The sequence below is a fragment of the Pezoporus wallicus genome, unplaced genomic scaffold, assembly GCF_028554395.1.
Source record: "Pezoporus wallicus isolate ANWC-B61680 ecotype Strahan unplaced genomic scaffold, APGP_CSIRO_Pwel_v1 contig_5879, whole genome shotgun sequence".
NCBI lineage: Eukaryota > Metazoa > Chordata > Aves > Psittaciformes > Psittacidae > Pezoporus > Pezoporus wallicus.
The window spans coordinates 746,037-766,873 of record NW_026637549.1 but is presented as its reverse complement, the minus strand read 5'-3'; the positions used below and the strand labels follow the sequence as shown (position 1 = coordinate 766,873).

Genomic DNA, 20,837 nt, shown 5'->3' with positions numbered 1-20,837 from the left:
TTTATACAATTTATTATGTATAATATAATATACAATTTCTTTCTGGTGGATCTATTTTTAAGAGTCTCACAATTACCAGTACAGAAGGAATGACTGAGTTTCTGATCTTGACACTACTTTTAGTTTATCTTTATTCCTTTTTAACCACACGTTATTACATGATAGTGGTGTTCAATTTACTTTTCTCACTTTGCCATAGTTAAATGTAGATTTTGCTTCTTAGAGATCTTAAATCCTTCTTCTCTGCAGCTAGTAGTTACTAATTTGTCACCTTTGCTAGAATGGGAATGAAAGAGAGATAGAATTTCACCCGTGGAGGGTGGTGAACAATTGTGAATCCAACACCAGGAGCTAGCTTCCTAACACTCATTTGGCACCACAATGGACTCTGCCGTCATTCTTGCATTGAGCCAATGTGTTGAGCATCTGAATGTCTAGTCCTTGGATATTTAAGGACCCGGGATTCATACTATCAATCAGTAGCATTTAGGGACATCACTCTTCTTTCTGGATCTCTATTCCAGAAATTTCAATAGGTTAAAGCTATAATTCCTTTTAAATATTTTTCTCCTGCTGTGTATCAGATAATCTAGTCCCCTAAGTTAGGTATCCAGACTCCCAGAACATAGGTGCTTCAAGCCAGGTTCTAGAATATTTAACTAGCTGACTGAGGAAGCACCTAAAGTCAAAAGCAAAACAGTGAACTGGCCAGAGCAAGTGAATAGGTAGTACCCATTTCCTGAAAGTCAAAAGGATGCCTCTAAACTATTTTTGATGATACGAGCAGAGGTTACTTGAGTGTTTCAAACCACTCTGGAGTAAAAATAAAAGATAGCAATTTGTGCTTTTAAAACATGCTTAGAACTGCAGCAATATGCAAATTATCTCAGATCCTAGGGAAAAAAATTACTTCTCCAGTGTTTCAGTTGGCATTGCTGAAGACAGCATCTGTTACTGTATTTTTAGAGACAGGTCTTGCTGGTCTTGTGCTAAGAGAACCAGCTGGGTTATGTCCCTCAGGACATTCAAGTGTACGTTTGTGACACAGGTGTGTGACAGAGTGCAGTGAACAGAGGCAACCAGGAGATGCACCAGTCTGTGGCACTTTCTGCAGTGCGCAGAAGGGTGCACAGAAGAAGGGCAGAAACTCTGTTGAGGATGGTGTACACATGCTCAGCAGTGGTAGTGACCTGTCACAGGACAGCAACAAAAGCAACTTGCTCTGGCATCAACTCAACCTGTGGGAAGGCGCAGCTCTGCAGGTCTGTTAGTGGAGGGGTGCCTCACTGAGGTGTCCTGGTTTTGTTTGGGATAGAGTTAGCTTTCCTCTTGGTAGCTGGTATAGTGCTGTTTTGGCATTAGGATGAGAGTAATGTTGATAACACACTGATGTTTTAGTTATTGCTAAGCAGTGTTTACACTAAGGCAAGGACTTTTCAGCTTCTCACATCACCCCACAAGTGTTTAGGCTGGAGGGCACAACAAGCTGGGAGGAGACAGGACAGCTGACCCAAACTGGTGAAAGGAATATTCCATACCATATGATGTCATGCTCAGCATATAAACTAGGGGGAAAGCTGGTTAGGGGCTGCTGCTCAGGAGCTGTCTGGAAATTGGTCAGTGGGTAGTAAGCAATTGCATTGTGCATCACTTGTTTTGTATATTCTAATTCTTCTATAATTTTGGTTGTTGTTCTATTATTTATTATAATTACTAACTACTGCTGCTACTACTAATTCTCACCTCTCCTCCCCCCCTTACTTCTCTCCCCTCTTTATGTCCTATTAAACTCATGCTATGAATTTTACTTTTCTTCCCAATGGTCTCCCCCATCTCACTGAAGAACATGTGAGTGAACATGTTTAGCTGCCTGCCAGGTTAAACCGTGACATGTGACATGGGCTGGGGGAGGATGGTGTCCTGGTCTGCAAAATCTGTGTACTAATACAGGATCTGTGTCTCCAAGTAAAAGAGCTGCAGGAGGAGGTCTACAGGCTACATTGCATCACAGACAAGAAAAGAAGTTTGATATTATCTAAGACCTTGTAGCTGCAAGAGCCTGAATTCCACCTGGACAAAGTGAGGGGAAGGCAGAACCCCCGGTATTAGAGACCTCACTTTTTGGTGAGGGCTGCTAGCTTCTGACTTCTGGCATATGATTCCTTCTCTGTTTGCAGAGCTGCAGCTACAGAAAAGGCTCAGTGTTCTGATTGCAGACAAAGGGCTGGGAGGTGTGCCTAGAGCAGAACCTTAAGCTTGCTGAGCCCGAGTCTCAGCAGCACAAGGGGCAATCAATACAGTGAAACAAGAAATTCCATTTAAACATGAGCAAAACCACTTTCGCTGTGGTCACGGTAGTCAAGCAGCAGAACAAGATGCCCTGTTTGTGGAGTCTCTATACCTGGCGATATTTAGAAAGGCAGCTGAACATGATCCTGAGCAACCTGCTCTAGCTGACCTTGCTTAGAGCAGGGGTTCATAGCAGATGATCTTCAGAGGCCCCTTCCAACCTCAGCAATTCTGTTTTTCTTTGACATGGTGAGTGGAAGGTCATGAAGACATATCATAACAGGATAAATTACTCAGTGGGGAGTGATAAATTATGAGCTTCTGGTACCCAGACTAGTTCATTAAGAGCCAGTTGAGGTACATGTGACCTGTGTATTGCTGTGCAGGCACATTCATATGCGGAAGCATCTAGTTTCTGAATCCAGATGGAGCTTAAGGAAAGTGTAGCCAGGGCAGTTCTACTATGAACAGATGTGTGTTTCAAGAAACACATTTGAAAATTGAAAAAGAAAGCACTTAGGGCATTTAGGCACCACCTGATTTAGGTGTAAATCAGGCCTTTTTGCATGATACTTTTTTTTTACTTGGGTTTCTGAATTTTCTGTGAATCTGTACTTCAAATACCTAGGTTGGTCATCATTTTCCATCTTCAGACCTACTCATACATAACCAAGAGAGGAATGAAAAAGCTGACATCCACCTCCAAAGAGAAAATGAAAAGAGACTTTTGACTGTCTTTCTGTACATTCCTACCTTTGAGGCCATATCATTGCTGTTGCTCTGTGCCAGCAGCCCTGCATTCTTAATTTGAATGTGTATGTAAAATGGATGACCCTCACCTTCCCACAGCTGTGCAACTATTATAACCTTATAACTTCAAATAATGTTTTACAGCTGGGGCACAGGGCTGAAATAATACATGTGGTTACTTACGTCTTTATATATGGTATCCTTCAGTTCCAGTATGTGTCTGCTGTTCCTCAGTAGGGCAAATATTGACATACAGTATTTTGCATCCCTTTAGCTCTTACACTTCCCTTTTATCCAGACATAAAAAACTCTTTCCTAACCTATTCTATCTCTACTGCTATGTATGTTGACACCAGTGGACTTGTGAGCGAGTAGGCCTGTCAGCAGTGGATATTTTTTCTCCTTCATTGTCACTGGAATAATGACTTCTCTTGCTTTATATGGCTTTGTGTCCTACAACTCAAGGATCCACTGCAGACCTCAGTGTCTGCCTGTAAGACACCAGTCTGTAATACGCCTAATAAGCCTAAACAAAGGAAATCCCTTGACTTTAAGACAAGAATGCGTCCTGTATTAGTATTCTGCACACTAGAGAGAAAAATTGCTATCCTCCTGTGTTTCTCTGTAAAGTCGGTCATTTCCTATACCTGCATGACCAGATTCCTTTAAACTACAGCAAATAACACAAAACATAATTATTTTACAACAGTAAAATTTTATTTGCTATTTTACATGTTTTCCTTGTTTTTTGTTTTAAAGGAAGAATATAAACCTTCTAGAGCAAAATGTGCTGAGGATGGCTTTCAGCTGCCACGCTCTTACCTAAAGCCAAGTGCTTTGGAAGTGCAGGTATGTTTACATCTGTGTTTTATTTCTGGCCCACCTTTAATAAAGATGCAACAACGATAAAGCAAAACACAGCACAACATGATAATATATGGCACATAATAAAGAACTGCCATAAGTACACAGGGGGCTCAATTTTGCTTTCACTCTATCTCTGCAAAACTCCATTGTTCAATACTAAACCTTTACAATTGTCAGAGTTCCTTGTGGTTCAAAAGGAGACATTTTCCAGAATAATGAGGTCACTGGTTCCCAGTTTGCCATTCCACAACATTCTGTTTATTCCTAGAATCCCTGTTCTTTCAGCAATAGCTGATGCTCTCTATAGCTGTTACTCCTGGGGGAATTGAGATTTTAAACATTCATTAAAAAGTGAATTGCTATTGTTGACAAAATACAGATGGCCAAGCATGAACTACTGACACCTAGGAGTACACTTCAGTGCAGTACATGGTGATGTGGCTATGCGAATGCTCTGGCTGCTTTTACCAAACCAGCATGTCTTTGTTACCAGACTGGCCCTGCTGTATGCTTATATTCCTTTGACTAATTGTGGCACAAGCTGCTAAAGTAATTTCTTTAAAAAATGAACTGAATTTATTTCAGCTTTTGAGAGTGAGAAAAGATACTCTTTTTTCACAGCAAAACTATCAGCAGACAATATGCATACAAGGCTCAGCTCACAAAATAATTACCTGGAGTTCAGAGCTCTGCTTCAGGCTGCTGCAAGCATAGCACTCAATGACTCCCAGAGGCTCCGTCTGAACTGTGGGGTGTGTGCCATAGCCATGTCCCTGATCATCCAGGGGGGACCTGGCTGGGCCGGAAACCGGGCGTGGGGGTGGAGGGTGGAAGGGAGTTAGCATGGAGCCAGGGTGCAGCTGGGGCACGCACACACACGCACACATGCTCCTGTAGGAAGCATGCCTGGATTCCACAGGTTAGACATAGACATAGCTTTAAATCAGCCATGTATTTAGAGTTCATTAAGGTGCAGCCGACAGACTTAGCCTCTAGAGTACAGTTAGATGCTACACAAGGATGTAGCATGCAGCATTACACTTGCATAATGATATGTACTGCACTCTAGGTTAACATGTTGTGGAAAAAGCCAAGGGAATGCTCCAGTAGTTGTCATTTAAAGCTTTGGGATTACTTTGTGATAAACTAAGACTGAGGCAGTAAGATGAAACTGGTTGGGGTGTTTTGCATCTTTTTAAACACTTCTAGAGATAAATACTGGACAGATAGATAGAAAGTGCAGTAGCTACACTGAGCTTTGGCTTATTTGGGGCTGAAGTTTTTTTCTGGTTTTACATTTTCTGTTCATCTCCACCATATTTTAGATTTTTTTCTTATTCTTATATATAAGATTTTTTTCCACCATTCTTCTAATGCTATATTTAAACTCTTCCATTTTTCCTTCAATTTTCTTAAAGTTTTATGGTCCTCTTTTTCCCTCACATGCTTTTTTTGGGTCACCCTTTGATTCATTCCCTTCTTTTCTAAGTGTGGAAAATTACAATTTGCTATTGTTTCTCTCCAAATGGTTGTGGTATTTCCCATGCTATTGTGTGTGCATGCACATGTGTGTTTGTGTGTGTAAAAGAGAAGAGGAGATACTGTGAGGCTGCCAGCAAAAATCAAAATTGGAGGAGACAGGAGAGCAGAGGGAGTAAGAGACTGTCTTATTGAACTTGGAGAGGAATGAGGCCCATCTGGGGCTAAACCAACCATTGGGAAGATTAAGGAAATAAAATAATTATGGAAAGTTAGTGCTGGAATTGTGAATGGGCCTGAGAGACCTGGCTGAGGCTCAGGAACTGGGAGTGGCTGCCTGAGCTGAACCAAATACTCAGTCACTAAAAAAAAGGAACAAATAAGGATAGAGCAGACATACTGAGAAATTGTACTTCTGTATTTTGACTTGACTGTTTTAGCTTTATGAACTAAGAAGATGACTTTTCCTTTTCTAAAGAATGGAATTAGAAAAATTTAAACACAGGTCTATTTGGTGACAATTTAAAAATTATTATGATCAAATAGCCAGAAAAGGGAACGCAGTCCATGACAAATAGCTTCTGAAATCTCTGACTTTTCAAATCAGAGCAAGGCTCTCAGCATCAGCTGTGAAACACAAATAGGGTCAGCACAGTTAAAACAGACATAGCCATGAACTTAAGGTTCCTACTTCTCCCCAGTTTTTCATAAAGAAGACTTCAGTTAATCTTTCTCTAACTGAGTGCATATTGTCTGCTTCTGAAATGCATAATCCCAAAGCTGATATTAAAATGAGCAGGACAGAAGTTTGAGAATTCATTTTTCACATAATCATCCAAGTAACTCTGGTGTACACCACAATAAGATGCATGCTCTATCTTTTACTCTGTGGGCTTTGTGTTGCTATTTCTGTGAACTTTAAAAAGTTCATTGAAAAAATGTTTTTATTGCTTTCTTTTTCAATAAATAAAAGTATCTTACAGCATGCATCTTTCCTTAAAAACACCCACCCAAACGCTTTAGAAATTGTCAAATTTAGTTTCCTAATCCACTTTTTGTAATATCAAATAGATTTATTTGGTAGGATTTGCATTTTTAAATCTTAAATGAGATGTAGCTAGAAGTTTAGAACTCAGCTAGCATAAATTGTCACAGCTATTAACTTACCTCAAATTTTAGCTATATGAGTAATAGAAATAGTCCAGCTTGAAAGGGGCAAAACCTGATTGGCAAGATGAAAATGAGATGATCAGTGCATCTTTCATTATCATCTGTGAGCATTGTGATATCACTTTGAATATATAAACATGCTACACATGCCTTGGTTTTTCATATTTCTTCATAGATATCACTTATTAGCTACTGTTAACAGAATGGGTGGACTTATGGTCTGATGTTGTATAAGCAGCTCTTCTAGTCTTATGGCATATAAAAAGTTTGTAAATACAAGTCTGGTGCCATATAATAAATAATATGAAAATAGGTAGAATGAAACTTTCTTATGAAAGGGAAGAAAGTTTAATGCAGTGGTAAGTGATAATGCAGTGGAATGGAAAATCCCATTCTTGTATTCTGAACTTTGATGAATATGGTCAACACTTTATGATGAAGGGATCTGAGGAAGGATGAGTAGGAATAGGAAAGCAGGGATCTGGGTAGGATTTTTTTTTTTCTTCTGCAAAGAAAGAGGAAAAAGGCATAAAAAGAAAAAAGAACACCTATTTTAACCACTGTGCTAACTTTTTTCTAATCACAACTTGCATCACTGATACAGTATCTGAAGGGGGCCTGTAAGGATGCTGGGGAGGGACTCTTCATTAGGGATTGTAGTGATAGGACAAGGGATAATGGGTTCAAACTCAAACAGAAGAAGTTTAGATTGGATATAAAGAGGAAGTTCTTTACTGTGAGGGTGGTGAGGCACTGGAATGGGTTGCCCAAGGAAGTTGTGAATGCTCCATCCCTGGCAGTTTTCCAGGCTGGGCTGGAGAGAGCCTTGGGTGACATGGTTTAGTGTGAGGTGTCCCTGCCCATGGTGTGGGGGGGGTGGAACTAGATGATCTTAAGGTCCTTTCCAACCCTAACTATTCTATGATTCTATGATTCTGTAGTAAATAAAACTGATGTGAGAACACATCTGTATGATATGGCACAACTCATGCTACCAATTTTTGTAGGTTATGCAGTCCTTATGAGAAAGCATACTATTTTTAAATGCTTGGGGGGCCCCACCAGATATTAACTTAAGAATTATTGGTTGTGTGTAGAAATAGGCGGAAGGCATTTCCTGCCGTGAGCGACACTTGGAAGTTCTCCTTTTGCAGTACTGTAAAAAACAACAGCAGAATTTATGCAGCATTCATAGACAGCAGATTTCCCCAAATGCTTCAGAAATGCTACCAAATTAAAGCTGCTCCTCAGTATGGCTTCATATTTTGTTTTTTATTGGCTGCATAACAATAAGTCAAGTGTGAATGTAAAATGAATCTTATAGTTGCTGGTGGAAGTGAGGATATTGTGGGATATGGGAGTGATTCTTTTTATATTTGCTTTCTGTTTTGACAGAGATAATAGAGACTCTCTAACTGATAGCTGCTGGAAAGAAAATCAGGAACTATGGATATTACCTACCTTGTGATCTCAAGCAAGACTTCATGTCTCTCTGACCTGACTGTTGACCAGATGCTATTAAAGCTATATGTTCTCTTTTTCTGAAGTATTCAGTTTTATAAATCTTGTCAAACACTTTTATACTCAGGAGGTGTAATACAAAAATCCCAGGTCATATATTTGGGAAGCACTTTCTCTCTAGCCCTGTATGTTTGCTGAGGATTCCATACCACTGATTGAGAGTCTAGCCTGAGCTTTTACTTACTGCGATACCTTTGATATATGTTGGCCCATAGCCTCTGAAGGGAGTTTGATGCTACGCTATCCTAACAGTCTTTACACTGGGATAGACCCAGAGATGGAAAAATACTGAAGCTTTCTCTGCCTCTGTGCAAGCCAGGCAATAGGAGGTATGACCTGGGTGCCTACTTTTCTTTGTTTCTTTGCTGGCTTACAGCAAAAGGAAGTGAGCAAAGGTTTCGGTGTACAACCATACCGACCAGTTGATACAAATAAGCTAACATGATGATCAGCGTGCTGACTTGCTCAAGGCGGAGAAGATTAATTGCTCATGGAAGGACTCAGGAACACATTTTGAATCCTGCTCCCTTTTCTTAGTTGCCCAAGGGAAAAGGCTGCTATGAGGTGCCTCTAACATAGAGCCATACTAGTGGGACAGGCTTAGCCCTCTGAGTTATTATCCACATTTTGCTTTCAAAGCAGACTGAAAATTGTGCTCCATTCTTGTGAGAGGGTGCTGAGAAGTGCATATATATATGTTTTTATTAGCTACCCCTGAATTAAAGTAAGTAGTATAGACTTCTAAGTGATTTTTCATTATCATCTTAAGACACAGAATCAACTAGGCTCATGAACAAATGGGTACTGTATGTCTTTCTGTCTCCAGAGAAATATATTGGAAAAAAATCTTAAAAATTGACATAATGATGTAGCAATTGCTTGAAGAAACAACAATAAGTCAGTCCTCAATCTCTTTTGCCTTCTATTTGAAGACTGAGGAAAGGAGGAATTGTTCTCCTTTTGTATGTCCAAACACATTTGCGTACATGAGACAAGAAATTTGCCCTCATAACTTTTATTTGATTCTAGCTAATAGGGAAACTTCACCTGGCTTATGTTAATGAGAGTTGTGTACTAGATTTGGCAGAACCCCCATCTATCCCCATTTACAGTACAAAGCTCCTCTAAAGACAGATTCAGTTTTTCACAAAGCCTAAGAAATATACTTTATTAATCTTAAAATATTCTCTGTATACAAGGAATAAGATACTTAGCACATAACCCAAGTTGAGTATATTACTGAGTTTTGGTGTACCATCTAATTCATTTGCACAGGGAAATCAAACCTGCTGTGGTTGCTCTGTACCAATTTGCATCATGCTAAGCAGAGGAAGAAAGTAATTGGTAACATTAGTATTACTTCTAAGGAGTTAGAATTTACTTGACTTTAGGGATTAGCATGGATTTAAATTTGGTTGCTCCTAAAGCTGGAAATAAAAGAACCTTTCTTTTTCAAAGTACAGGGAGAAAAAAATACTTCCTAAGCTCTCTCATAACACTGAAGAAAAAATATTGGTGAGTAAGAAATGCAAATCAACATCTTGTATAGAAGCTGTATTGATTTTAACCAAATGGGGAAAATCTTCTTTTCTTAGAAGGGTAAAAATGGAGTATTACATTTGTGGGAAAGAGGGGGAAGAGGGGATGATTGGCTGACAATAGGCAAATTTAACTTCTGTCTCTGGTTGTGAGTAGGACATAATAACTCTTTTAAGTTATGGAGCAGCTGGAGAATATTTCACTGGAAGCTATTCTCACCAGTGGCTAGAATAGGCTGCATGGGGCCCTTATCTGTCCCAAACCTCAAGACATGATCGAGCCCACTCAATAAAATTGGAGTTTGCCTAAGTACAAACCCCACTGGGAAAACAAAAGATTTCCACAGTTTTGGGGAGCCTTTGTATTGGGACCTTGCAAAGTCTCAAGTAGGACCTACTGTATTATTTGAAAATGTAGCAGGGAATGAAGTCTGATGTGCTGGGTATTTTTTTTAAGAGTTAATGGACTGACATATGTTTATACTTACTACTGATGATCTTTCTTTGGAAAACACATCTAACTTCTGAACTGTAGAAAATTGGCAACCTATAGGACCTAAACTTTGTTGGTTTTAAAAATGGCATTTGGATAAAAATAAAAAAAAAAAATCATCTTACTGGTTATATATGATCACTTTATTATGTTTGATAAGAAGGAAAAGCTGAAGGATTTGACAGTCCCAGAGCCTGGCATGTAAAATGAAATTCCTGAATGTAAATTAGACAGATTAAACTATCTTTTAAAAGACCCTCAATGAAGAAAAGGATATATTTAAAATCCAATAAACTTCAGACCTCCTTCAAATGGCTTAAAATGAGGTCCAGAATGCTTGCTATGCAGGAAATATACTGGTTTTGATTTAACAAAAAAATGTATAGTCTAATTTGAAAAAATCCTGTCACTGTATTCACCTTGCAGAAGTGAATATGAAACCATATGGAGAAGCATATTTCCACAAATATATTCTAATTCAAGATGAATTATCTGTATGTTCTATTTAGTAATCAGACAACAGCAAATTTCTTGAATTTCTCTACAGTTATTGAAGAAAATAATTGCAACTTCTGTATGAAAGTAATGTGCTTTTGATAGACATTCTGAATGGATGTCTTAATATTTTTTAATAAGGTAGGGGTGTCATAAGTAGGGATGAGGTATTTTTATGTTACTAAGTTGCATGTACGATTGGCTATGCTGGCAAAAACCACAAAAGAGCCTTTGTTATACTCTCAGTAGAGCTATTTATATATCGTGACTTACTGTGTCCAAGGACTGCTTCCTGCTTCCGTTAAAAAGTAGACCCTACAAATAAAATAAAAGCCATAAACCCTGACATTACTCAAACCCTGTCTATTGAAACAACAACAAAAAAATCACACATGATTTTGTATTGCCTATATAGAATATGCTCTCTTGAACTTACTTAAATACAGTTCCAGATGAAGCATACTGTGGAAGTGATGCCTTCCATACTGAAAGAAGCAGAAAGGCATTTGACTTGCTTTAAAAATAATGATGGTCCAAGCAATCAATCAGGTGCATCGTCAGAATACAGCTGAAGCTGGGGAGGAATGCAGCAATTCTGGTCATTGTATAGACAGTAAGCTCTCTAGGCAGCAGTGACTCTTTTGCTTTTGGGGAGACCTAATACATGCTTCAGTCTTTGTAAAGTATGAATTCAATAATAGAATATTAACAATATCTATCTCTATGCATTTCCTGTCCTTGTTCCCCATGCCCATGGTCAACCACAGCTGCTTAGACAGGTGGTGCAAATTAAAGCAGTCCTTGGCTCCTCTAAAATTGTACAATCACTGTTAGATGCCTGATGCTTGTTCTGTCAGAGCAGTAGGGTCAGACCACTTGTATTTTCCCATAGCTTCTTCAATACTTTTTTGTCCTTGGTATGTGACAGTTTTTCAGTGTGTCCAGCAAGTACCTGGCACAAATGGTCTTGTGCCAGTGAAAGGGGGAAACTGTGTCCCATATGTGGGTGGACTTAGCTTAGTTGAGGCTTAGTTGAAGCTAGGGATTGTCTTTTACTGAGCTTGGAACACAGAAGGAGAAGGCATTGCCCCTCTTTCTGTGTTGCATCTGTAATGCTGTGCCCTTGCCAGGTGGACATGTAGAACCATGGAGGAAGAAGCTATGAAATGTGTCCTCACTTGCAGAGATATGCAAAGGAAGAGCCAGGGCTAGAAAAAAAAACACCCAAAAATCAAACCAAACCAAAGCAGAAAAAACAAACTAACAACCAATAAAACCCCCAAACCTGACCCAAAAGCAAAACCAAAAAGAAATTATCAATTTACATTTTCTTTCTTCTGATTTTGGGAACACACGTAACTTTTTGTAGCCTTATAGTGTTGGGCAATAACCTTACTCTAGAAAGATACGAGAAAATCTTGTCCCTTCATGCAGACTAGAGCTCACTGTAAGAGCAGATAAGAATTCCTAAATAAGACAAATTTTAGAAAATTTCTCAGATGAATTTTCAATATAGTATAAAAATCATTAGTAAGACCCCAACTGACTTTTAATGTAGCTTTTTTATTAGAAGGAAAGAAATTCTACTGTCCTATAGTTCGTATAATCAACCGTAGAATACCACATTGGAAGTTACTTCAAAGATCATCTGATCCAACTTTTCTAGGCAAAGTGTGACCTAGATTAGATGTCCCAGCACCCTTTCCAGCCAAATCTTGAAAATGTCCATTGTTTGGGAGTCCATCACTTCCCTGGAGAGATTATTCCAATGGCTGATTGTTCTCATTGTGAAAAATTTTCCTCTTGTGTCCAATCAGAATCTCCCCAGGAGCAACTTGTACCCATTAGGTGACTCCTTGTAAGTCTTCTTCATAGCCACGGTTTAAATACTGGAACTCCTACAGTTCCCAATCCCCTACCCTATTGGGAAGTTTTAACTAATGTATAACTAATGTATATTTCTCTATATCGCAAAATAAAGAATTTGCTACATCAGCTATCTTTCTGACTGGAGACATTCAAGGCCAGGCTGGATGCAGTTCTGAGCAAACTGATTTAGTTGAAGATGCCCGTGCTCATTGCAAGGGGGTTGGACTAGGCAACCTTTGAAGGTCCCTCCCAACCCAAACTATTCTATGATTCTATAATATGGTTTTGATTTCTGTGTGTATGATCATTCTATAGTGTGCCAGAGGAACTGAATCAGTGTTTCCTTATCAGGAATAACCTTAGCAGGCAACAAGTGTTGGTATGAATGAAATAGAGTGAAAATTGGAACTATTTAACTGCATCTAAACCAACACTTGTGCACATGCAAAGGCATACTTTTCTCTGTCCTCAGGTCACCCTCAAATCTCTCATTTTAAATCTCTTGATAGCATTTCTGAACTAATTTTGGTTTAATTAGCTCTATTTTGTTTTAAAACTAAAATCAGAATTTAGGACAATTTCTAAAGAGCCTTTATTTCTTTATATACATTTCTACACCAAGGAAAACAGACTCCGTTTAGCCTGAACCTTCTGCCATTTACATTGAAATGCCCCACTGATATTTAATGAAAAAAAGGAAAAAATACTGTTGCTTATATTTAAATTATGTGGGGTTAAATGTAAGCTTCTAATACTGCTCCCATGCTTAAATGGTAAAGCATACTTAAACTTTAATTTTCATTACAATGTTTTGTTCACAGATATTTTCAGGAACACCATAACATAAACAGAGACTTACTTCAAGTGAGCAGCAGGGTTTTCACTGGCTCTGGCAAGTTCTAACCAATTAAACTAGATAAACGCTGTGTAACTTTTCTGAGCAGGCTGCTAGGAATAATTCAAGGAGTGCTCTGGAGTGCTCTATATACGTTATAGTATTATTTTTACACTCAGACTTTATAACTAATATGTAGTAAGCTAATTTTTAATTGGTACAGAAGTAGTTTTTATTCGTGGCTTTATGCATAAATCCTGAAACTCTTGGTTATTTTTTCCTTGTGTCATGGTGAGCTTCCAATAAAGTGAATGGAAGTTCAACTTTAGTAACGATAGAGTAATAAAAACTGGATCCGGATCTCAGGATTTGGCACATGGACACTAGATCTATTAAGTCATCTTGTCCATACTCCTGCCAATGCAGAATTGTTCCCTTCAGCATAATCTCCAGTGCCTTATTCAGTTCAATTTTAAATGACTTGGGTGAAGTGGTTTCCATTACTTCATTTGGTTGAAGTATTACTTATTCCACAGACTAATATAATGCTTTTCAAGCTGCTTCATTCTCATGGATCACTTCCCAATCCCAACATTTTCCCCAGACAAACGAGTATGAGTAAGGGTAAGGAAAATGTGTGTAGAGTATAAAGGCCAAGAGGAAAAAGTGGCATGAACTCCTTCCCCTCACTCCATTTTTTTTTAATGTATTTCTCCTGCTTCATATTTGTGAAGTCTCCCTCTTCACTCTTGCCAGTGAGACTTGGACCAAACTCCTTGAGAAACAGATCCACTGTGAATTTTTCCCTGTTTTCCTGCATGTGAATCATTCCAAAAAGGTTTGTGAGTTGCCCCCCCCCCCCCCCCTTCTCTGTTATATTCTATTTTTACTTTCTTATGTATTCTATTTATTTTTAGTAAGGCACTTATTTTACCACTAATTGCTGACTCTTCATTATTCAGTATATGTCACTTAACTCTTAAGGTACTATCCTGATTAGAAGGAATTTTTCATAGAAGATCCACTGAATATATTTTTTGCAGGTGAATATGGGCATATATAATAAAAGTGACATTTTACAAATTATCAGGAATACTAAACCCAATTGTAACAGTAGACAAGATTGATGAAATAATCACTGAGAAAGTGAACAAAGGTTTGTGGGCCCTGTTTTGTAGTATATCACATGTATACAGATAGCCAAGGCTTTAAATCATTGTGCATGCAAAACGAGGTTGAAATATTTGGTGTTGTAACTGAAATTCCATGCTAAGATCTTTATTTCAGTTTTCAGCTATATGCATAATAGATGTTGCAAGAACAAAGACTGAATTCGGCATTTTAATGAGATGTAGAAATTCAACAGCAGGAAATAATCTTCCTGGAAAGAAACCCCTATTTCCGTCCGCTTTTTTTATATACACCCTTTAGTAGCTGATCACTTAAAACAGGTGCTGTAATTCGTGATTGGACATTCAATATTTACAATGGATGGTGTCTGTGTTTAGAGACAACTTTATGTACCAGTGCTTGTAAGGCACTTCCTCTCAGGAATCAAGTGGAAATAAGATCATATAACACTCTGGCAGATTATAGATTCAAATATTACAGATGCTTGAATTGTTCATTGGAATTCAATTACTCAGTTCATTTTTATATATGTAATTATTCAGAAATGAAAATTGATTCCTAAAAATATGTTCTTCATATAGAAGTATTCAATAAAAGAAATAAAAAAAGGATGCCACATGGGTACAAACATGACTGAATCTCATGTACTACCCGTGCTGTCCAACATTCTGGGCTGTGACAGCTGCAGTGGAAACATCTGGAAAAAGTTGCCAGTCAAAAGGGAGAGCATGCCATGTCAAAGTCTGGCCATGCTGGGAAGATAGTCAAACAGGGCTCCGAGGCAGTGGTAAGAAGTGGTGCCTGAGGGCCAAAACCCCTTACTGCCGCTTCATTTGACTAATTCAGGTTATCAAACAGAAATGAACTGCTAACAACTCCCACCCATGTGAGTCTGCTTCATGCAGAATGATTACTGTCAGAGGTTTATATTCACCTTTACTGCTTTACAAACCAATCTTTTTACTGACATATCCATATTTGCCTCCAAAAGAATTAGTGATTTCAGCTGTGTAGAGACAAGGATCCCCATTCACTCAAGATCACATTGTTCCAAGTGCAATTGGACAGAGATTGAATGACATCAGAAGTTTCAAAAGAGATCTATCCATAAGCACTGGCTGGATGGCATACATAACTGTGCCATGGTGTGGTTGCATCCATGGAGCTGTGCAGCCCTCCTCTTTTCTGTTGCATCTAGCATCTGTGTCTGCTCCAATGCTTGCACGTGGGAAAAGTTTATCTGTTTTGAGGAGCTTGTAATGAAGAGAAAAAACAAGCTCTTTTTCAAGGAAACGACACATATGAACTTTGAAAGGCATCCTTGCTTCATGCGGATTTTCTTCCATTGCCTGTGAAGTATATGTGTACCTGGACTGTACCCTGCAGAGGCAGAATTGCAGAGACATGCTTTGATAGCTAGACACATTTTGACTGCTAGGCACAACCTGCTCTTTGTCATGACACTCTTAGTAGGTAACTCCTTTAACTCCTTGCTGGTAGAGATTGTTCAGCAGCTACAATGGAACTGCAGCACCTCCTCTGGCCACAGCAAAGGTAGCTCCAGCTGGCAGGAGTTGGGGAGGAGGGGGTTTCCCCGTCCAGAATATGTAAGTGACCACTCTTGTCTGTCTTTACTCTGGGTAGATATAGCCTATATGAATATTAAAATACCTAGAGGAGAACAAAGAAAAATCTTGGTACAAATGCCCTGTCTGGCATATAAATGAATATTCATGATGAACCATATGGAGAGCTAGATATACTGAGAAAGAGAAAGCCTAGTGCCATACATCTAAGGTTTCTTTAATAGATTGTTTTCACTTGAGTTGATTGTTTAAAACAATCCTTTACATTTTAGTCTGTCAGATTGGTAAATTCATTCATATGCTACTTGCACGGGAGGCAGACAGAACATTCATAACACCAACATTTTTCCAACACATAATATAAATGATCTGCTATTCTAAGGACAAAAAGCAATGACACAAAAATGAGATATCACCCAAGAAAAGAGTTGAGAGGCAAACAGGACCTGGAAAAGAAAGAACATAGGAAAATAAGAAACAATACAGAAGGTTTGTCATATAGGAAACATTACATCCTCCTTCTGAAGAGAGGTATCGTCAAAACCACTATTATCAAAACAAAAGCTTCTTTGACCGTAATTGGTCATAAAGACATTGCATCCTTTCCAGGCTAGCCCAGTGTTAAGCTGACATCTGGATTACTCTTAGGTTTTCATCAAAACTGAGTGAGTCTTGTGAATGGTAACTTTCCTCAGAAAACTTTTCTATACTGCCATTGCCTCCAATCTGCTATTGACCAGGAGTATATGGGAGGAAAGATAGGGGACAGGGCAGCAGGCAGATTTGTCCCCATACAGGTGTACTGTTACCAGAACATGCATTGATTAAGCATGTTCTCAGAGCAAAACTTATATTGAAGTCTTTTAGAAAGTCCCAAGTCATTTAATTTTGCAGAAGATGAGCCCTGAGAGCAGGCTGTAAACCACATTCTTATTCACTACCAAATTACCCAGGGTATTGCCATGACCCAAGCTCATTCCAGACATTAGCTTCATACTTAAATCTCCAGAACAAGAGTCAATCAAGCCAAGGTTTCAGGCATTAAAACCTAGGCTGTAGTTAAATGCTATTATCCTCCGCTGAAGGAACACAGTATGTAGGGCCTTACCTTCCCATGATAGGGCCTTACCTTCCCATGACCTAGCTTGTTAATGGCTGTTGACTGAAAAATTATAGCACAAAAAGAGACACTGGCAGGTTTTCTTTGATAGCTAAAAAAAAATAGATATTTTTTTTTTTATCTTATTGGGCATATAGTGGGCATTGCTTTATTTTGCTAGGTTTTGATGCTTTTTCCTATATGCTTTCTGAGTACAGAAAACATAAACCAGACCCTCTTTCAGGAATGTACTTTAGAAGCCCTTAAGAAAAAAAAAAAAAAGAAGAACAAAACAAAACAAAACCAAACCGAACAACAACCCCCAAATATTTTCATAACAGGATCTGGAGTACTGTGAGATTCCTCTGCAGAGCTCTGGCTTTAAGCCCACCAAAGAGCCATATACTGCACAGGAGCTGAAGAATATCTTTGCTTTGTACATGGTGGAGTGCCTTCACAAAATCCAGGAGTACTTTTTCAGCAGTCTTTGCCATGATGCACAAACTCCAGATCCAGAGCATAGAAAACACATCAGAAAGTGATAGCAGAAAAAATACACCAAACATTTTAAGTCTCTCTGCAAGCCTCTTGGAGCTGAAGAACCTTAGAGTTCTCCTCACTAAGGGAAAATTAGACCTCTTTGGACCAAAAATACTAGTCATCTTCATGGCAATGTGTTCTCCAGAAGCTGCAGATGTGGACTTTGCAAAGGCTTCTTGAACAAGCAACTTGAGATGATACAGAATTTGACTGACTATTATAAAGTTATGTAGGTGATATAATACGTTTATTTTACTTGCCTGAAAGGAACAAGGTACTTTAGTGAAGCATTTGCTTTCACCAAAGCCCAGCTATGTTGCTGATGGCCCTATACTTTTGGCTTGCAATGGAGGATGCTGTGCTATGGGAAGCAGGTTTAGAGAGCAAACAGGAACCTTTGTTTCCTTTTATTTAGGGAAAAGAAAACAAGACAGAAGGAGGAATGCTGAGCAGCTGCCTGAGAGCTGCTTTGTTTCCGCTTCATTATGACATTATCCCTGGATTGGTTTTTGATAAAGTATTTAATATATTGGAAGAAATCACAGAGCTGTAATTGTAGCAAGCAATTTTATTTAGAATTTTTGCTGTCTGTTGACTTGAGTAGAGATAATGGCATAAATTCTAATAAGCAGATGCTGTGCTCTTTGAAACAAGGCACTGAAATCTGATATAGTACCAGATAGGAATTAACAGTGAATATGATGAGGCAAATGCATGGTTGTCAAACTCCACTTACCACCTATTTCATCATATGGAGAGCAAAGAAATCAAGACAGTACAACATACTGTCAGCAAGAGAATCTGTCTCATTTAACATCATGCTATTGTAGTCAGTTAGGAGAGCAGTTACTCAGTTTGGTGCTCTCCACTGAATATCCAGGATCATTTGAAGTTGGTGGAAATGTGAGTGCTTTGTAGTGTCTGCTTTTTACATTGTAGTGTTTTGCAACCTTAAAAACAGATGTCTGAAATACTTCATTGTGCTTTTCCTCAAATATTATACAGCACTGGTATGTGCACAGCACAAAGGATTATCTCAACAGCGTTGTGTAGGTCTTTGTCTTTAGTTTATGGTCTCTGTGATCTATTGTATGTAAACCTTTTTATGAGACTGGGAAGGGATGGTAGCCTAAGTAAAACTAAACACTGTATGCAAAATTTTTAGGGCTGTGCTGTTCTGTAAATGAACACACTGAAGACTAAAATAGAAATACTTTGGAAATAAACGTTTTCATCAAGTAATTTTGACCCAGAGAAGCATTTTCACTAGACCATAGAAGAAGATGTTGGTTTTGGTGCTGGCAAAAGCAGTACTAATTTTCCCAAGGGACAAAGTATTATCTCCATTCCTCACATTTTGAAATTTCAGTGAGGAAACCTTAGCTATTTTTATCTTGTCGAGTCTCAGTTCCTGCATGACTTTCTTCTGTGAAAATAGTGGAAATTAGTGTCAAGCACCAGTGTGGCTACAATCCAAAGAGCATGAGATACTTCCAAGAGAAATGAGTGACATATTATAATATTTTGTTCAGTCATCTGTGCCACTGTTGAGTGCAATACATTCTTGTCTTCATGCCTAAAATCTCATGCCAGCAGTAAGTCCTTATACTGAATGAAGAAGCATGTGATTTCCCTATATGAAAATGATAATCCAGTCTACCTAATTTACAGCTTGATTTAATGGTCAGATCACCACTGGAGATTTTCAAAGTACTGTAATAACATGGAACCAATCAGTGTATAAGCCAGGATGTGGATGCTTACATTTAAACTCACTGATCACGGGGATCCAATAGGAACTGGGTGCAAAGGACAAGATTCTCAAAGACACAAAATAGCATATCTGAAAATACCAGTAAAGGAGCCACACAGGGTTATTTGAAAGGCATTGGAGAGAAAAAGACAGTGGACTCATTTACTTAGTTTGCTCTTTCCCAGAAGTTTATCTTTATTGGTAGCTGGGGAGTAATGCAGCTGTTTGGTTATCTTCTCTCATCCAATGAACCTACATCTTTAAATGAAGAGACAGGAATGTGCAGAATTTTCATAGCTTGTCACTTTGCTAAAAGATGAAATACATAAATTCAAGCCTTTACAGAGTAGGAAAGGGTTTCCCTCCAGCATCCTGTACTTTGGGAGTGATGTGAACTATATATAAAATATAACACTTCCTCCTCTCACAGTAAGGATTTTTAAGATGGCCGCCTTGGCTCTGTGTCTTATGTGGAGTTCACTCTTGTGCCAAATTACGTGTTTTAGAAAGCAATGCTGAGTTGAGTTGGCATACTGAGGTGCAAGTACAAACAGATCCTGCAGGACTCAGACATGTTAAAATGGTGGCATTCTGGGAGGGGCACAGCTTACATTTCAGTAGTGTTGCTACTTTAACTTTTCTTAAATTCTGCACAATATATCATAGCCTACATTCATCAAAGGATTAGGGAATTTCTTGTGTGGAACTGAACCACATGAAATCTGGAGATTGTAGCTTCTTCAGTGCCACCTAGCAGCCATAATGGCCTAAATTCAATGACCTCTCACCACAGACTTTAATTTTTCCATTAGAATTTTGGTTGTTGTATTGCTGCACCTGCCTAACCCTGAGCAGGTGGGAACTGATCTTCCTCCAAAGCTTCATTAGAAGTATGAAACAACAGATTCCTCTCTCATCTCTTCTGAAAGGCTCAGCATGGCAGGCCTGCATATAGAAACTTGTAGCTTAGAGCGCTCCCCCATGGGGAAGCACCCACATTCTATACTCATCTCACCTGAAGGGATTTACTGCTGCCTAGCACATTGTGGAGTCATCTGGATGGGAATACATGGCCTTGTCTTGTCTTTCTTTTTTTCTACTAAGTGCAATAAAAGAAGTTGTAAGCAATGTTGGAAGCCTTGCTAGCATAAGGCTGCCATTTGTCACAGTTTCCCTTGCTATATCTTCTTTTCCTACCTGAAGACTTTATATGGAGTAATCCAGGAATCCCAGACATGCATTTTACTTGTGCGTATAAAATGTGCCCCACATGCACAAATCAGCTGCCCAGGGCAAATACAAGTTCAAAGCTTCTTGGAGGCATCTGGCCTCCTGTGCATGTGTCACACACATTTCCTGCAGGGAAAATGCAAGGCAGCAGACTCATGTAAGTGCAATAAACATGTGAGCGTGTGCAAATAC

General features: G+C 38.8%; 1 long non-coding RNA gene across 4 annotated transcripts in view; it reads left to right on the top strand.

Annotated features, from left to right (window-relative positions):
- Positions 1-20,837, top strand: part of LOC130597558 (uncharacterized) — a 65,537-nt gene that overhangs the window by 10,580 nt on the left and 34,120 nt on the right. For 3 of the 4 annotated variants that reach the window (XR_008971798.1, XR_008971800.1, XR_008971799.1), the window contains exons 2-4: positions 3,799-3,888; positions 9,535-9,591; positions 14,063-14,144. This is a non-coding gene — a long non-coding RNA (uncharacterized LOC130597558). The remainder of the gene's footprint in view (positions 1-3,798; positions 3,889-9,534; positions 9,592-14,062; positions 14,145-20,837) is intronic. The other variant, XR_008971801.1, reaches the window with a different exon arrangement.